General features: G+C 41.4%; 1 long non-coding RNA gene across 2 annotated transcripts in view; it reads left to right on the forward strand.

Annotated features, from left to right (window-relative positions):
- Nucleotides 1–12039, forward strand: part of LOC126081859 (uncharacterized) — a 37321-nt gene extending 25282 nt beyond the window's left edge. The window contains exons 3-4 of one of the 2 annotated variants that reach the window (XR_007518452.1): nt 64–166; nt 11389–12039. This is a non-coding gene — a long non-coding RNA (uncharacterized LOC126081859). Of the gene's footprint in view, nt 1–63; nt 2090–11388 lie in introns of those variants that run through there. The other variant, XR_007518451.1, reaches the window with a different exon arrangement.
- Nucleotides 12040–20209: the final 8170 nt, after the last annotated feature.

Genomic DNA, 20209 nt, shown 5'->3' on the forward strand with positions numbered 1-20209 from the left:
TAAACTGGGATTGCCCGACTTTGAGGTCTAAACCTAGCCTTGACCATTTTCTCCTCCCTCAAGGTCCAGATCTCAAAAGAATTACTGTCATCGGGATTCCGGGGTAAGATTCAGTCTATGCCTGTCGATGATCGTACAGCCTGGACATCTGAGAAGTGGCCAGGAAGTGAGTATCAGTCGTGGTTCTCCAGAGAAACAGAACCTTTAGGATGTAGAGAGAAAGAGATAGAGGGAGGTTTATTTTAAGCAACTGGCTCACACGGTTGTGGAGGCGGCCAAACTGGTAAATTGTTAAGCAGGCCTGCACGCTGGAGACTCAGGGAAGTGTTGATTTTGCAGTCCTGAGTCTGAAATCCGGACAGCAGACCAGCAGGCTGGAAACTCAGACAGGAATCTATGTTAGAACTTTGAGCCAGAATCCCTTTTTCTCTGGGAAACTTCAGTTTTGCTCTTAAGGCCTTTGACTGATTGGATGAAGCCTACCCACACTGTGGAGGGTAATCTGTTTTACTTAAAGTCAACTGATTGTAAATGTTCATCACATGTAAATACCTTCACAGAAACATCTAGACTAGGGTTTGACCAAAAAACCAGGTACCATGGCTCAACCAAGTTGACCATCACATGGTTCAAAACCAATATTTCCTTATCTGCACATAGTTTACTTAATTAGTTACTAATTTGTATGGTAACTGGGGCTTATTCAAACCAAACCAAACCGAGACCCACTGCCATCGAGTTAATTCCAACTCACAGTGACCCCATACAATTTCCAAGGCTGTAAATCTCCACAGAAGCAGACTGCCATATCTCTTTCCTTTGGAGGTGATGGTGGTTTTGAACTGCCAAACTTTCAGTTAGCAGTCAGCTGCTTTAACAACTTCGCCACCAGTGCTCCTTGAGGTTTATTCAAGAGTCCCTCAATTTGGAAGGGATTAGAGTTGGGAATTCCAGTAGCTCTCACCAGCTTTATATTAGCCTGATCTAGGATGGGAGAGGGGAGGGTTTACCCTGACATAGAACTGCCCTGGTGGTGAAGTAGTTAAGAGTTCAGTTGCTAACCAAGAGGTCAGCAGTTCGAATCCATCAGCCGCTCTTTAAAAACCCTATGGGGCAGTTCTACTCTATCTGTAGGGTCTCTATGAGTTGGAATTGATTCAACGGCAACAGGTTTTTTGGTTTTGGTATAGGGTTTCCTAGGCTGTAATCTTTACAGAAACAGAAAAGGAGCAAAAAATTCTTAGTTATCTTGGTCATCTTTAGGAAGGAAAAAAACTGGTTTAAATGGTGAACAGTAAAGGAAATAAATAGAATCAACAAGAAATCTCAATTATGCTTCTAGCACAGTGTGAGGCCGCTGATGGGTAGATCAGTTGATCTCGATAGAAACGTTAGCTTGGGCTTTCAGCTCTTGAGTGGCAGTATTGACACTCAGAACAGGGAGATCACAGTGTGGTTTGCTGTAATGACAAAACCCACACATCAGATGGGGTTTAAGTATAAAGTGGTTGGAGTATGTGAAGAGGAGTGAGAATGCACTGGGGACAGATGAAGAATGGAGTAAAAGTTTAGTTAGCAGTGAGCATGAATGTACAGGGGCCAACGAGGAGGCCATCTTGAACAAAAGGAAGATGTTATGGATTGAATTGTGCCCTCCCAAAATGCGTGTTAACTTGGCTAGGCCGTGATTCCCAGTATTGTATGATCATCCACCATTTTGACATATGATGTGATTTTCTTATGTGTTGTAAATTCTATCTCTGTGGCGTTAATGAAACAGTTATGTCAATGAGGCAGGACTGAATCTACAAGATTAGGTTGTGTCTTGAGTCAGTCTCTTTTGAGATATAAAAGAGAGAAGCGAACACAAGTACAGGGGGACCTCATACCACCAAGAAACAAGAGCCAAGAGAGTAGTGCATCTTTGGACCCAGGATCCCTATGCTGAGAAGCTCCTAGACCACGGGAAGATTGATGACAAGGACCTCCTCCCAGAGCCAGCAGACAGAGAAAGCCTTCCCCTGGAGTTGGCACCCTGAAGTCAGACTTCTAGCTACTAGACTCTGAGAAAATAAATTTCTCTTTGTTAAAGCCATCCACTTGTGGTATTTCTGTTATAGCAATACTGGTTGACTAAGACAGACATTAGTTGGGATAGAGAATATGGTGCCAGATTACAAAGGTCTCATTGACACAGTAGCTGCAACAATGGGCTCAAGTGTTATAACAATCATGAGGATGGCGCAGGGCCAAGCAGTGTTTCGTTCTGTTGTACATAGGGTCACTATGAGTCAGAACCAACTCGACGGCACCTAACAACAACAACGGCAATACGCTGAGGAATTTAGATGTTATGTGATGTATATTAAGAAGCTGTTGGAATTCCTTGGTGGGGAGACTAGTCAATGTCAACATATCCTGTTGTCAACAGATTGGTTTTCATTATTCCTCTTGGTCAGCTTTTGACTTGAAGATGGTAATGATTATGATGGACAAGAGAAGGGATGATTCATGTGCATTTTGACTCATTTACAAATTTAATTTTAGCCTGAATTATAGAAAGAGTCTGTAGCCTTTTCCCATGGTTTTTGTTGGCAGCAGCTGCACGTTCCCATGGGAATGCAGGCTCCTTACCCACCCAGACCTTCCGCTTATGTTTCTGCCCTCAGCTTTTGTCCACTGCTCCGTTTTCATCTTCCATGAAGCACATTTGCAAATCAGCTTAGGGTGAAGTCCATTTTCCTTCTGAATATTCTCAAATCCACAAACCCAAGTTTAACTCCTAAATAAACATGAAGGAAGGGGACATTGGATAGACTGTAGAATGATAACAACATTGAACTCCATCTGGTGGAAACACGTCAGCTCTCCACAGTGACCAGATGAAGGAAAATGTGGCTCCTTGTGCTTCTTCAGTGATTCATTCTGGAAAGCCTTTGCTGAGCCCTAATCCAAATAGGAAGGCCCTACCTCCTGTGTGTCCAAGAAACTTGCAACATGGGATGACACTGCCCTTGTCATCTCCAGGAAGTTTTCCCCCAACCATAACACAAAACAACAAGCTCTTCCTGATAATTCTTCACGAAGCTAGCCTCTTAGGTCCCACCGAAAGAAAAAGGAATCCAGTTGCCATTAAGTCGATTCCAACTCATGGTGACCTCGTGTTTGTCAAAGTAGAACTGTGCTTCCTAAGTTTTCAACAGCTGATTTTTCAGAAATAGATTGCCAAGCCTTTCTTCCAAGATGCCTCTGGGTTAGTAGCGGCACACTTAACCACTGGCACTACCTATGTAGGGCACACTAATTTCTATGCTATTTTGTTACTTTGCCAAATTCTAATGGCTTCAAATCTCAAATAGATAAAGTTAAATAATAGTTGTCCAATCTAGAGAAACTTCAGTTAGTGTAGATTTTCCAAGGCATTGCTTTCTTTAATTTATATAAAAAGCAGTTATTGAGCTATATTCCGGACTAAGTGCTACTGATTCAAACAGGAATAAGGGATGATCCCTCCTCTGGTGTCTTTCAGGTAAGATGGACACATTAAAAAAATAAGCCATAACAGAATTTAACAGGAGGTCTGCTAGCTCTGTGGAAACATAGAAGAAAGCATAATTGATTCCATAGTCTCGGGGAGGCCTTCACAGGGCAGAAAGCATTTAGCAAGTCTCAACGTTTCTATCAGGTTGACCCTGACTCGTGGCAGCCACATACGTGTCAGAGCAGAACTGTGCTCCATAGGATTTTTAATGGCTGACTTTTCAGAAGTAGATCACCAGGCCTTTCTTCTGAGATGCCTCTGGGTGGACTTGAACCTCCATCCAGTCAGTTAGCAGCTGAGTTCATTAACTGTTTGCACCATCAGCATTTAGTCCAGAGTATAGGAACTGAAGTTTCTCTAGACTGCACAACTATTATTTAACTTTATCTATTTGAGATTTGAAGTCATCAGGATTTGGCAAAGGAGCAAAATAACATAGAAATTAGTGTGTCCTGTGTAGGTGGTCCAAATGGTTAAGTGATCCTGAAGGAGAGGCAGAGACTTCCTGTGTGGGACAAGGACACTTAGGGCAGAGAACAGAATGAAGAAAGCACTGGTATGGTGTCTGCTGCTATTTCCTTTCCTTCCAGATGAGACAAATCAGAAACCCCAGGAGAGGTGGTATCCAGGGGCCCACCCTCCTCAGGCACAGATTCTCTGTACAGACCTGCTGCAAGAAGAAATTTCAGGACTTCAGAACCAGGATGACTAAGCCATAAGGGTATAACAGCCAGATGAGCAAAATCTTTGCAGACTTTCAAGGAAGCAGGACAGTAAAGTCAAAATAACTGCAGGTTGTCCAGACTTTCAGGAAACATGGTTTCTGAAGAAGGATCCACGTCCTTCTAGAGGGAACCTAAGGGAGCCACCCAAAGTGTCAGGAGCAACAAGTGACCCAGTCTCCTTCCCCAGGCCCAGCGATGCACCATTGTCTTTTTCCTGACTATTCTCCTGTCACTTTCCTAAACTACGAGCCCACCCCTTCCTTCCTCACATCCTGTGGCTTAGTGCTATGGATATCTTCTGTTGTTGTTAGTTGCCATTGAGTTGATGCCAACTCATGTCGACCCCATGTGTGCAGAGTAGAGCTGCTCTGTAGAGTTTTCAAGGCTGTGGCCTTTTGGAAGTAGATCACCAGGCCTGTCTTCCAAGGTACCTCTGGGTGGGTTTGAACCATCAGCCTTTCTGTTAAGAGTCCAGTGCTTAATCATTTGTGCCATCCAAGGATTCCTAACCCATAAAACCCATTGCCTTCAAGTCGATTCTGACTTACAGTGACCCTATAGGACAGAGTAGAACTGCCCCATAGGGTTTCCAAGAAGCAGCTAGTGGGTTTGAACTGTTGACCTTTTGGTTATCAGCTAAACTGTTAACCACCACACCACCTAGCACTGATAAATGGGCTGAGTGACCTTGTCCAGAAACTGGATACTGGGACAGAAAGACAACATCTTCACTCCCATTGGCCAGGGGTAATGGAAATGTCCGGATTATCCAGCCTTAGGTCTCCAGGAGTTTTCTTACTAGAATCTTTGACCAGAGGCTTATCAAAGGGTGTGAGCTCTAACATCAAAAGGTCCAGAGTAAGACATTTCTACTGGAGAAAGTTGGGACTATTTCACCTACACCTATTATGGATTAAATTGTATCCCTCCAAAATATATGCTGGGTCCTAACCTCAGCACGTATGGATATAATCTTGTTAGATATAGGGTTTCCTTTGTTGTTAATTAGATCATATCGATTAAATCTAACCCCTTCTGAGTTTAAAAAAAAAAAAAAAAGGCAGATTAGAGTCACATATACATGGGGAAGGCCAGACACAATATGAGGATTGCCAAGAAACCAAGGAACATCTGGGAATAGAAGGAATTAAGACAGCCAAGACCCTGATTCGGACTTTTAGCCTCCAGAACTGTGAAAAAATAAATTTCTGATTTTTAGAACCACTCATTTGTGGTATTTCTGTTACAGCAGCACTAGGAAACTAAGGCAGTACCTCTCTGGCTTGCTTTTTACAACCCTCGTGGTGTTAACTCCCAGAGTCCCGCAATGGCACTGAACTTCAGTTGCCCGCAGGAGTACCTTATCTCACCAAGCACCTTTTATTAACTTCCTTCCTTTTCCTGTCTCACTCCCCCACTTCTCTACCAGTAGTTCTTGGGTTTGCCTCCCATGTAAACTATTTGTACTCAAATCCTTGTCTCAGGATCTGCCTCCAGGGAATCCAAGCTAAGACAAATATTAGTGACATATCAATGATGCCAATATTTTTATCTCTCAGATTCCAGAATCATACATCCAATAGCTGTCTCCACAGCTCTGCTTGGCTGTCTGATAGACATTTCAAACTTATTGTGTCTAAGAGTAAGCTCCCAATTTCCCTCACCAAATATACACTTCTTGGTTGAAGTCATTTTTGATCCCTCTATTTTTCTCACACCCCTGCATGACCCAACGCCAATTCTGTTGGCTCTACCTTTAAAATACATCTAGGTTTCTACTTCTCAGCTACCTCTTGGGCCTTCCTTCAAACCACTGTTATCTCTTGCCTAGATCATTGAGATAACCTCCAAAGTGGTCTCCTTCTTCATCTCTAGTTCTAGTGAAGTCTGTTTTCCTCACAGGGATCCTTTTAAACCATAAGTCAGATCATGTCACTCCTTTGGTCTAAACTCTGCAAAGACTTCTCACCTCTGAGCTATAGCATGGAAGGCCCTACGCATAGGCCCTGCATGTAAGTTCTGGAGACGTGATAATATTCTCCTGGGCGGCGGGGAAGAGTCTCAAATGTTAGGAAGTTAACAGAGACTCTACTACCTCTGGTCAGTTATGTGGCTTGAGGCTATTTTTGTTAAGAAAACCACAGCTTATGCGTTTGCTGTGGTGTTTTGTGTTGCTATGTTCTGCTGCTAGAGGGGGACCCATGATTTAATGGTGCACTGGATTTATTTCTTTCAGTAATTTATTTACCAAGAATTTTTATATTGCTTACTATGTACCACAAATTGTTCTAAATGCTTTACAAATAGTGTTATTCAAAAATCCTCATATAACCCTATGATTTAAATTCTATTATTAGCTCCATTTTACTGGTAAAGAACCTGAAACACTGATTGGGAGGGAAATCACCAAGGTCACACGGCCAGTAAGTGGAGGATCCAGGATTTAAGCCCAGGCATCCATATTCTTATCCATATTCCTAATCACAGTCTACACTGCCTCTACGAAAATAGGGGTAATTTTTAGAAAACTTCTTTTTTTTTGAGGGGCAGGGCTGGAGACAGGAAATGCATATCAGATGTTGAAAAATACAATAGTCACAAAGACCGAGCCATTCCCAAGTAGATTTGTTTTCACTTTTGATAGAGTTTCTAGACTGGAAGATGGAGTGAATGTAGCATAAATTGAAGAAGGCATTGGGCAAGATCTTGCACGATTAGCAAAAATGCGTCAGGATGTGAACTGGATTCTAGATCAATTAGACGAATTCCTATACAGTTGAATGACCATACCCAAAGAGTACTGATTAATGAATTCCCTTTCAACCTGTTGCAAGGCCTCTTGTGGGAAGTCACAGGGCTTTGTTCTGCCCCCGTCCTACTTAAACTTTGTATCAACGACTTCTATAAGGGGCCTCAGTGGAAAATCAGCCTAATTTGAAGAAGATATGTAACTAGTTCTTGTGCAGGGCATAGGACAGTTAACACGCTAAAAGTTAGAATGGAGGCAATTAATCTAACAAGACAAGATGGCATTTAACAGGCATGAGAAGTCCTGTACTTAGGCCTAGAAAAACAAACAACTGTCCAAAACCTGGGCTGGGGAGAGATGGCTCAATAGCATCACATGGAAAACAAAACAAAACGAACAAAAAATGCATAGTGATTTCCGTTGGCTGGAAGCTAAATATGAGTCAACAGCAAGTTGCGGCTGCTTAACAAAACAAAACTCTAAGGTAATTTTAGCCTGGAAAAACAGAACTTTCATATCTAGACCAAGGTGACAGAACCCTCTGCTTCTCCTTCACTAGTCAGCCCATGCCTCCTGGGGAACTGAGTACTGCGTCACAGAGAGACTTCACAAAACTTCCGGTTCAGAAGAAGGGGACAGGATGAAACCATCTCACATGAAGACCTGGAGGAATGGGGAACTAGATTACAGGAGAATATAATACGTGTTTTCAGTTACCCAGGATGTGTCAAGAAGAGGCTTCGTACAAGAGAAATTACTTTGTGTTTCTGCCTTCTGTAGAAAAATGACAGAAAGGGAACTTGGGATTGAATACCCACCCATGCCAGGAAGTAACTACTTTATATCTGTTGTTACGTTGCATCCTTACACTAATCCTCTAAGGCAGTTGTTGAGGTCTTTCCAATACCTGAACAGCATTCTAATAACTCTCTTGCTTTTGATGACCGTGTGAGAGGAAAGCATCTGTTTGTTAATAGAAATCCAGTGTTTTGGACACTGGACTCCAGTATTCAATGTTAAGGTTAAAAGGCAATTCAAAGAAAAGAGCCTTCCTTCCCAGGGGCCCCACCTAGGGGTGCACACCCACTTCCTGCACTCAGACCAGGAGCAGCCTAGAATGGGGAAGTGGCTGGCTTAGAGGAAGGAGAGACTGCCTGAAGGCTGCCAAGTCTGGAAGTAGTGCCCAAGTAACAGGCACCTGCCTGTTTCCACCTGTCTGCTATTGCTAGCGGGTGGAACATAACAAGATCTCAGAAGTCTCCCTGCTCAGTAAGTTCCTCCCATCACAGAAGTGTGCTGTAGCTACTTCCAGTTGCTGCCCCCCTTTAGCAAGGCCTTGTCCACCAGTTCCTTGGTGGAGACTTGCTTCCACTGCTTTATCTTGAGTTTCAGTTTATCAAACGAGAACTTGTAGATCGTGTTCAAGACATTGTTTGGACAATACCAAAGGAAGTATTAGAATTTTAATCAATCATTGCTATGCCTACAAATGAAAATGCCTGATGTCCAGGGCTCTCAGATACCGATGTATTTTTGGCTTTGTTTTCCACGCCTCCCCACATGGGTTGTTAATTCCATCTCAGTCAGATTACTCATCCAAAATAAGGCTGGCATACCTTTCCCCATTGTTCTCTCTACTTGGAAATTCTTTCTGTATATCTTTCAAAATGGTACTCAGCATTTGAAGTTCATTTTAAGTATCACCTTCTTCATGAAATCTTCTTTGACCAGCCCTATGGGTGAGATTTTTTCCTTTGTAGAGCTCCATGGCACATTGCTAAAACTTTTGTATGGTATTTGTGTTACTCGTTCCCAGCCTTGAAGACTAGATCTTGTATTATGGAATGCAGATTTCACATATTTTATTCCCTGTGTTTATAAAGACAGAAATGTGCAGAAGTTTCACATTGCATAGTGGCTTATTGTAACCCATTTTCTAATTGGAAAGAATAACTCAAAGAAGTGGGAGGCAGCACACATTTTGTACTTCTGCACTTGTTTATAACCGGTTATTTGAACCAGGGCTTTGAATCAGTTCAGAACAGTTCAGTAATTACTGACATAAATGAGGGCAACACGTGGTGCATAGCAACAAAACCTGTTGCCCAGGGGATTTTCACCCGAGTAGGAAACAAACTGAGTAGGATTTTCACCCAAGTAGGAAGACCCAAAGAGATGGATTGACACAGTGGCTGCAACAATGGACTCAAACATAGCAACAATTGTGAGGGTGATGCAGGACCTGGCCCTGTATCATTCTGTTATACATAGGGTCACTCTGAGTTGGAAATGACTGGACGACACCTAATAACGTAACAAGGAAACCAACAGTGGTGCCCTGCTCAAAGATGGCGGCCTACTGCACTGCTTTGAATGTGTTTCTCTCTCCACAGTCCTGCCAATAATCCAGTCTCCCTCATCAGGCTCCTGAAACTTTCGGGATCCATGCAGGAGATTGGATTATTGGCAGGACTGTGGAGAACACATGGATTCAAAGCGGTGTGGTAGCCCACCATCTTTGATCAGGGCACCACTCTTTGTGAAAATCTGATGGGCAGCAGATTTGGTTGCTATGCAATGTGTACATTGCCGTCACTTACGTCAGCAATTCTGAACTGGTTCAAAGCCCTGATTTGAACCATCTGTAATTGGTAGTGTACAATGAGGAAACAGTTCTATTTTTCTTCCACCATTGCCTTCGAACACACTGTTGGCAGTCCCTTCTCTGTCCTTGGAGAAATCCTGGGCAGATCTGGTGACTTTCCAATCACTTTCGGGCATTAAAATAGTCTTATTTTTTCAAATATTAAAAATTAGTATGCAGCTAAAGACTTTAAACTGTCATCCACTCAAAAAGCTTTCCCTCTTTCAGCTCAGAACTAATTTATAGCTTGAGGAATTAACAGTTGGGAAATGGTATGTGGTCTGGTATTTCCCCCTCCTTGCTCTTCCCATTGTCCTCCCCTAGCTTGTCTTGGAAGAACACCTGGAGCTGGTTCTAATAAACTGCTGAGATATCTCCTTGAAGCTTGGAAAAAATGATGGCTACAGTAAATGAGTTAGAAATACTGGAAATTCCTTCCCAGAGTATTGAGAATGGGGCCAAAGGCTCAGAGAGGTAGGCATGTTAGAACTGATTTATTATGTAAGACCAGAGAGCCCACCAGACGACTGTGTTTCCCAGTACCACCCTGTCTTAGTCATCTAGTGCTGCTATAACAGAAATATCACAAGTGGACGGCTTTAACAAAGACAAGTTTATTTTCTCACAGTAAAGTAGGCTAAAAGTCAAAATTCAGGGTGTCAGCTCCAGGGGGAAGGCTTTCTCTCTCTGTCAGGCTTTTCATCAATCTTGCCCCAGACTAGGAGCTTCTCTGCGCAGAGACCCTGGGTCCAAAGGACATGCTCTGCTCCCGGCACTGCTTTCTTGTTGGTATGAAGTCTCCCATCTCTCTGCTTGCTTCTTTCTTTTATATCTCAAGAGAGTGCCTCAAGACACAATCCAGTCTTGTAAACTGAGTCCTGCCTCACTAACACGACTGCCGCCCATCCTCCCTCATTAACATCATAGAGGCAGAATTTACTAACATATAGGAAAATCACACAATATTGGAAATCATGGGCCAGCCAAATTGATACTCACATTTTTGGGGATCCTAATTCAATTCATGACACGCTCAAAGGACACTCTCTTCACTAAATCAATGAGGAATGCATTAATGAGGTAGGCACCAGCATTTTGAGACACTTATGTCTGCCTTCTGTGGGCCAGGATTGCCAATAAGAGATACTGCTCTGAGTCTGGATTCCTGGTGTCAGTGGAGATGACAGGATTATGGGATAGAAGATGCCCGGTGCAGCACTAAATTTTCAAAAAACAAAAAAATCAAACCCATTGCCATTGAGTTGATTCCAACTGATAGCAACCCTACAGAACAGAGTAGAACTGCCCCATAGAGTTTCCAAGGAGCCCCTGTTTGATTCGAACTGCCAGTCTTTTGGTTAGCAGCCATAGGTCTGAACCACCACACCAACAGGTTTTCCTAATTGTCAAAGAGAAGGTAAAATTGGTGGAATTAGCTGACTGTGTTAATCGCCACAATAATGCTGCAGGAAGACAGGTGGATGTAGTTATCCTAATAGGAAACAAAGCCAGAATGCCAACCAGGGTGCTTGACCCTCAGGAATTTTCAGCAACGACTAATAGCCTATGACATACTAGGAGCAAGATATATGGGCATGAGGGACATCTACATCAATTGGAATAACACAGTTCTTAAAGCCAATATTCTACATCCTATTTTGGTGAGTAGTGTCTGGGATCTTAAAAGCTTTCGAGCGGCTATCAATGTACAACTATTGGTCTCTTCCAGTCCTGAGCAAAGGAGAGTGAAAACAAAGATTCAAGGGAACGATTAGTCCAAAGGACCAATGGACCACATGAACCACAGCCTACATGACCCAGAGACCAGAAGAGCTAGATGGTACCCATCTACCACTACCAGCCACTCTGACTGGGATTAGAACAGAGGTCCCCAGACAGAGCAGGAGAAAAATGTAGAACAGAGAATGGGGGAACACACAAGACTATGGCCCTAAGATACCCTTCTCACCTGGAACTGAAGCTATTCCCAAAGATCACCTTCCAGCCAAACAATAGACAAGCTCATAAAATAAACAGTAACACTCAAGAGGAATGTGTTCCTAGAAAAATAAATTATAAGAGATAAAAAGGGCAATATTTGCCTAAAAGCAAAGATGAGAAGGCAGGAAGGGGTAGAAAATCAGGATGAAAGAAAATGGGGAACCCAGGGCAGAAAGAGGAGAGTGCTAACACATTTTTGGGAATGAAGCCAAGGCCATGGGACGCTTTATGTACAAACTATTGAATGGGAGTCTAATTTACTCTGTAAACTTTCACCTAACGCACAATTAAAATAAAAAAGTCTAAAAATAAAAGATAAATGTGCAGACAATGAGCGTATTGCTTTATTTGTATATCCAAAAGAGAGCTTGAGTGGATTAGCCTCCACAATAGAAAATCATGATCTCTTATCGAGTTTCAAGAACTGAGGCAGTTTTCAGACTATAAGACTATCTTATAGTCTCCAGGAATAGGAATTACGGAGGAGTTTATGGTAGGAAAAGCCAAGTAGAAAAACCCCTAAAAGTCCTCCCTGATTCCCATCCCTGGGCCAGGATAGTAAGTTGAAAGCATCAGAGCATTCTGCAGTGATTTATGTCACCCCTCCACAATAACCCATTCAATTCACCAGTATTCATCTAGTATTTATGCCCTTGCTTAAACTAGATAGATCGTGGCAGATGACAATGGACCTTGATCATCTGGACATTCTGGACACTGGTCCACTATATGGATGACGCCATGCCAATTGGACCTGGTAGCAGAAAGTGACTAGAGCTCTGAATGCCTGAGTAAGACATTGCGCCCCAGGTGTTGGGAGATAAACCTACAAAGATTCAGTGGACTGCCACATTCATGGAGTTTTAGAGGTACAGTAGTCTAGGCCAAGGGTTGGCAAAATTTGGACCATGGGCCAAATCCAGTCCACTGTTTGTTTTTTTGTGGTCCACAAGGTAAGAATAGTTTTCACATTTTTAAATAGTTAAAATCAAAAGAAGATTAATATTTTGTGACATGTGAAAATCACTTGAAATTGAGATTTTAGTGTCTACAAATAAAGTTTTATTGGAACACAACCATGTTCATTCATTTACATATTGTCTATGGCTGCTTTCAAGATTCAATAAGTGTTGAATAGTTGCAATAGTGATCATATGTGGAAATCTTGTCCCTTCATGCTTCTCAGCATAGTGATGCTTTTATAACTCAATAGCATTACAAGTACTAAACAAATCATTCTATTCTATTCTGTTCTGTTCTGTTCTGTTCTGTTCTGTTCTGTTCTGTTCTATTCTATTCTATCCTATTCTTATTACTAGTGCATATCCTTCATGTCAAAACAAGAAAAGAAAAGTGGATTTCAAACGTCACACTTGTAAGTGGAGTGTGGTTTATTTTGTTAGTGGATTAGATGGGAAGGCACTGTGTTTATTATACAATTAAACTATAGCAGTGCCAAAAGAATACAATATATGTCATCATTACCAGACTAAGGACTCATCATAATCTTCCCAACTCACAGAAAAGCGACAGTCAGAAAAACTAGAAATTTTAATATGGAATATCTCATCATGCAGAGTTTAAACTGCAGATGAGGCTACAACCAAATGGCTCATTTGTTAGCAATTAAAGAAAGCCATTTATTAATGGTGTTAATTAAATTGTGTTTGATTGCAGCAGCTGAGGTAATGTGTCTAGAGAAAATAAACTTGTTCAAGACTATTAGCCTTGAAATGTCGAGGACATTGGAAGCAACATCAGTAGTTAAAAAAACAAGGCAAATGATTTCATGTGTTTTTCCTTTTCTCTTGATTAGTCAACAAATGTTACTGATACTTCGCAGTTGTTGTTTATTCACGGGGTCAATGCAGAGTTTGAAGTGACTGAAGAAGTAGCCTCTAGGAAGAGTCTGCATGGAAAAACTACAGGGCAAGAATATTCTCAAAGAAGTTGATAAAATCTCTAATTACAAACTGAAGTGGAATTTGCTAAGATGTGTTACAACTGATGGTGGTAAAAATATGCATGAAGCAGAAAAAGGCTTAGTTGAACAAGTTTACAAAGCTTGTAAAACAGTATGGTATTAAAGCCTGCGATTATTGTATTATTCATTAACGGGCACTTTATAGAAAATAATTCAATCTATCATGTGTTATTGGACCAGTAAATGTCAAAAATGAACTTTATTCAATTTTGTGGACTTAGCCATCTTCAGTTCCATGAATTTTTGTCAGAAATGGAAGCTGAATATTCTGACTTTCCCTACCAAGCAGTGGCTTGATGGCTTAGCAGCGGTAAAGTTTAGCTGTGACTTGTTGAACTCAGGGCTGAGATTAAAATTTTTCTGAACAGGAGAACCACCCTCACCACCATTATTAAACACTGAAAGACTTTAGGAATTTTTTGCTAATTTTTAAGGGTGATGCGGTATGAAAAGTCCTTATCTTTTAGAGATATATACTGACATATTAACAGATGAAAGGCTATGACGTTCAGAATTTGCTTTAAAATAATCAGTGGAAGGAGTGGAAAGTGAGGGGGATACACATGAAATAATATTGGCAATAAAATGAAAATTAAAGCTGGATGATGTGTGCATTACATTCAATATACTATTCTCTATTTTTGTATATATTTGAAAATTTCCATAATAAAAGTTAGAAAAATAAAAAATATTAATTATTATAACTGACGGAAGCCCTGGTGACGTAGTGGTTAAGTGCTACGGCTGCTAACCAAAGGGTTGGCAGTTCGAATCTGCCAGGCGCTCCTTGGAAACGCTATGGGGAAGTTGTACTCTGTCCTATAGGGTCGCTATGAGTCAGAATCGACTCAGTGGCACTGTGTTTGGTTTTTGGATTATAACTGACAAGGAAATAAGTCACCTGATTGCAGGACTTCAAACCAGTTTGTTCCGGTATGAACCCCTCCTGAGAATTTGCATTTCTAACAAGTTCCCAGGTGATATTAATGCTGCTGGTTAGGAACCAAGCTCTGAGAACCACTAGGAGAGCAGTGGTTCTCAAAATTTATCATACATAAGAAAAAAAAATTTTTTTTATTTTATTTAAGAATCACCTGGGGATCTTCTTAATATGTAAATTCTGATTCAGTATATCTGGAGTGGAAATACAAATTCTCAGTAGGGAGTTGAACCAGAATGAACCAGTTTGAAGTCCTGCCTGATTGCAAGGTTGGCGAGTTGGTCTGCCAACAGGTCATAAGAATCAAGAGACAACCAGAGTAGTCAATGAAGTTCCCAAGTGGCAGCAAACCCTTTAGGCAGCTGGGAGGCTCGACAGCCCCTAAAAACTTTGACTCTAGAGCTAATGAGCCATATGGGAGTTAAAGAGTCAGCAGGAGTATGTCAAGTATATGATTTGGAGTGAGGTCTCAGGGTGCAGAAATGTAGAGTTCACTGAGTAAAAAGGAGTGGGAAATTCTCTGGAAATCCTCCAGCCTTTGGAGAGTGAAGATGCAAATTCCTCTGGGTTGGCCAAAGACCCAACTGAGAACAATGCAGTTGAGAGCCAAGTCACCCATGCCCTTCACTAATTTTCCTCCAGGAAGCAGATATGCAGGAATTCCAAACTTCCTGGGAGAAGTATATGAAGATGGAGTAACTAACCCCACAAATGTTTACAAACTCAGAAAAGAGGGAAAAGGAGGTGGGCTTTGGAGGGCCCAGAAACTTGACTGAGATCAAAGGAAGTCAAACTGCCTAAAGCAAGGGTTCTTCTTCTTCTATGGACCACACATTCCTTTAAGAATTTAAAAGGAAAATGAGAGAGAAAATAAGCAAGTGTTCACAAACACAAAATTTTTTATTTGATATCAAGGAATCCCCAAAGCCTAGAGCCCATGAACCCCAGAATAAGAACTAATGGATGAAAATCTTGCTTATAAAAAGTTCACAGGAGACTTTGAAATGGCAGAGGTGGTGAGAAGAGTACTCCTGAGGGCAGTGTGCCCATTTCAGGAAACAAGCCCAGAGATATCCATGCAACTGTAAAGTACCAGGTATGAGATTTGCCTAAATGAAAGATGTGTTGGCAACAGTCACTGAAAGGTTGACAATAGCTGCTTGGCTTGAGACAGCTAAACATTTGAAATTATATCTCATTTAAAAGTATACTCAGCACGCTCACAGCTGTAATCTTCTCTCCACTCTCTGCAGTCACCATCAGTGATATTTTCAGCATTCAAGTCAATTCAATCAACATTTTACAATGTACTGGGACATGTGAGAAATGAAACATGTTACTGAAACATGGACTCTAAAATGGAGGCACTTCTCTAGAGTGGAGAAGGTGAATGGCTCTTCCAGCAACCTGCCTGAATTCCTTGACCTTCAGCTTTAATGCTCTTCTTTTTCTTCTGCCCTCTATGTCAGCTTCAACAACCATGACCACTTCATTGGTATTCTCCGCATTGAGTATTCCTCTATCTTCAAGATCTCAAACTCTGAAACTTTCTTAGGCTGCAAACTCTTACTCGTCTGTCTTTCTCATACCTAGTAATTTTTTCTTTACCTTATCATAAACTCCAGACCTTGAATACTTATCTCTGACTCTTCCAACTCTGTCTTGGTTTCACTTGATTCCTTCCCAACCTAGACACTCTGGATGTGTGAAGTGACCGTGGTTCACTAGGTGACAGTACAGTCCCAACTGAAGTAACTGTCCACCAACTTGGGTACCAAGTCAGGTAAGGTCATGGATATTTATAACAGGGAACCTCAAGTTTGAAGAGGCAAGGAGTAGTGGAATTAAACAAGGAATAGAAAATACAGAGATACTGGTCTAATGAGGACAAGAAGATCTTGAGTCACATACCAGTGTAAACTAGTGAAAAAAAAATTTTTTTTTTTTTTAGTTGGTTAAATCTACGTAGCGGGAGAGGTGACAGGGTACTTACTCTCAGGTGCATTGTGTCCAGCCTGGTTGTACCTAGACAGGGGAGTGGTCTCCCTGCTTTAAAATATTTCCTCCCCAACAGCCCTGAAGCACTTTCTATTTAAGGGTCAGAGTTCTTTGATCTTTAGCTTTAATATCCTTCTGTTGCCAACAAGCCTCCTGGAAACCTTTGTTTTTAACTGCCTTGTCAATTCCCAGTGCTACATAAAGTCAACCTTGGGACTCTCTCCTGGGCAGCCAGAGACTTGTGAAGGAAGTTACAAAACTCTACACATGGTCTCAACTCTAAATTCATAGTATACCACTTTAGAGGTGACCTCAAAGCTGCTCAACAGTCCTTCTTTTCATCCTTAGTTAACTCCTGAAGGCATTCCTCATAGAAACAATTCTAAGCCTTCCCCACTGACTGAAATTCCTTACCACATTCCAGCTGCTCGAATCCTAGCAGATATCCTCACATCCACCTTTATCAGAAAGGCTGGCCTCATCCATCCTGTCCTCCTTTGAAGCCCCTCGCTCTAAGGATGAAGCAGGGATTCTACAGAGTCTTATGCACAGCATTTATAGAGTTGGATGGGGAGAACATCATAGGCTTCACCATCTCCAGTGGAAACTAATAAACGTGGATATCCTTGGTAGAATTCTCGCCTTCCATGTGGGAGACTGGGTTCAATTCCTGGCCAATTCACTTCATGCATAGCCACCACATGTCTATTAGTAGAGGTTTGCATGTTTCTATGACACTGAGCAGGGTTTTAGTGGTGCTTCCAGACTAACACAGACTAGGAAGAAAGACTTGGCAATATACTGCCAAAAATCAGTCAATGAAAATCCTATAAATCACACTGATCCAATTCACAACCGATCGTGGGGATAGTACAGGAATGGGCAACATTTATTCCGTTGTGCATGAGGTCATCATAATTTGAGACCAATTTGATTGTAGCTAACAACAACAACCCTACATCTCAGTTCAGAATTAACTTGTTGTTGTTAGGTGCCATTGAGTCGGTTCCAATGCATAGTGACCCTACATACAACAAAACAAAACACTGCCTGATCCTGCACCATCCTCACAATTGTTGCTATGCTTGAGCCCATTGTTGCAGCCACTGTGTCAACCCATCTTGTTGAGGGTCTTCCTCTTTCGCTGACCTTACCAAGCATGATGTCCTTCTCCAGGGACTGATCCCTCCTGATAAAATGTCCAAAGTATGTGAGATACAGTCTCGCCATCCTTGCTTATAAGGAGCATTCTGGCTGTACTTCTTCCAAGACAGACTTGTTCATTCTTCTGGCAGTCCATTGTATATTCAGTATTATTTGCCAACTGCATAATTTAAAGGCATTGATTCTTCTCCAGTCTTCCTTATTCATAAAATATAAGTTTAAATGTTGATAACTGGAGCGTTGCCTAACTCACAGGAAGAAGACTGAGTGATGGCTTTTACAAATCTCGTCTAGAAAGACAATGCTCTCAAAATATTAAGAAATTAACACGCTAATATAAAATATACTTTACTTGTTCAAATTGCAACTGACTCTATCCTATCCCAAGGATTGGGGATTTATTTGTCTAGCCTTTCACTTTGTGAATACTTACTGACTTCAGAGCCAAGACTCTTAACCATTATATATATGGCTAAATACAGAAATGGGATGACAGGAGACTTTCTTAGTTGATAAAGAATATTGATAAAGGAGAATCATTCATTCAGCACTTGTCAGAATCTCCCACCAACACTATCAAAAGAGAATCTACTCTTTGGCCAGCAGGTATGTACCAGCTTGCTCAGCTATTACACTCAAGTGAGACGTTAAGTGCTGCAGGCTTAATTTTTTAAATTATTCTTCTAATATTCAGATAGTTTCCCAATGTCACTATCCTAATGAAAAGGTAATGCATGACCAGTAGATACTCATGTTCTAGCTTCCTCTCATGTTCTAGCTTGCTCAGTGGGTGTTTCTCTTACAACTCCCACCTATTGCCATTGAGTCAATTCCAACGCATAGTGACTCTATAGGACACAGTAGAACTGCCCCATAGGGTTTCCAAGGCTATAAATCTTCACAGAAGCAGACTGTGACATCTTTCTCCCATGAACGAGCTGGTTGGTTCAAACCACTGACCTTTCAGTTAGCAGCCAAGCACTTAAGCACTGTGCTACCAGGGTTCCTCATCTCTTAGAACAGGGATGTAAATTAGAATTCTACCATACCTATCAGTTTGTTCTGAACTAGATGACTATAGATCATCTCCAGATCACTCCTCAGTGACTGAGTGAAAATGAATAATTTTAATTTGGCGACACTGTAGACTGGATCTCAGTCAGAAGGACCCCACCAATGTGCCGATATCCACTAAGGTACTTCAACCTTCTTGTCTCTCTCGAAAAGCTGCCAGGATTAACTTAAAGAAACATCCATTTAGAACTGTATCAATTGGAGGCACTGGTAATATTTGCCAAAATCAATTGAGTATAAAATAGGTATACAATCAAATATTTGGAGGGCTTTCATAAGAATAGGGTTAACATCTGTTCTGTGTTATCACAACATACGGCTTTGAGATATACAGGTGGAAGATACAGGAAGGCACATTTTAGCTTGAAGTAAAAAAAAGACCTTTCTAAAAACAAGTTTTTTTCTAATTATTGGAAGAAGTGAGTTTCTTGTTATTAGAGGTGTTGAGGAGTCTCTGGGTGGCACTGAAGCCCTCGTAGTGCAGTGATTAAGCACTCAGCTGCTAACTGAAAGGTCAGCGTTTTGAACCAACCAATGGCTCCACAGGAGAAAAATGTAGCAGTCTGTTTTCATAAAGATTACAGTCTGGAAATGCTATGGGGCAGTTCTTCTCTGTCCTATAGGGTCACTATGAGTTGGAATTGACTTGACGGCAATGGGTTGGGTAGCACAAACAATTAAACACTCAACTAATAACCAAAAGTTGGTGATTTTAACCCATCCAGAGGCACCTTAGAAGACGGGCCTGGCAGTCTGCTCCCAAAAAGTCATAGCCTTGAAAATCCTATGGAGCAGTTCTACTCTACACACGTAGAGTCACCATGAGTCAGAAGCAACTAACAATAACAACAACAACTGAGGTGTTGAAGTATTAGCCAGACTGTAATGTTGAAGATGTGGCATAAACTTTTCAGTACCTCTAAGGTACTAACCTTGGTCGTCTATGGTCCTAGACATGCCAAACTGCTAAGTCAACCACATCCTTTCTACTGCAACCCAAAACCCACGATGGTGCATTAGCCTGGAGGTTACCTCAGCTGTCTGCAGCCTTGCCTTCTCCACAGAAGTAGGGCTGGGCTTCAGAGCAAGCAGAGCTTGCAGCTACAAGTGGGCTGTTTAATATCTGGTTCATATAATGATAATTATCAGTTATTTGTGTTAGTCTGACCTTCATGATAATTATGATAAAGCAAGTGTTTAAAATCCTCATCCACAACTCAAAGGGTGGAAAAAAATATATCAAGCAAACAACAATCAAAAAAGAGCAGGAGTGGCAATATTAATTTCTGACAAAATAGACTTTAAAGTTATATCCATTAGAAAGGATAAGGAAGGACACTATATAATGATTAAAGGGACAATATACCAAGAAGATATAACCATATTAAA

The sequence above is a fragment of the Elephas maximus genome, chromosome 8, assembly GCF_024166365.1.
Source record: "Elephas maximus indicus isolate mEleMax1 chromosome 8, mEleMax1 primary haplotype, whole genome shotgun sequence".
NCBI lineage: Eukaryota > Metazoa > Chordata > Mammalia > Proboscidea > Elephantidae > Elephas > Elephas maximus.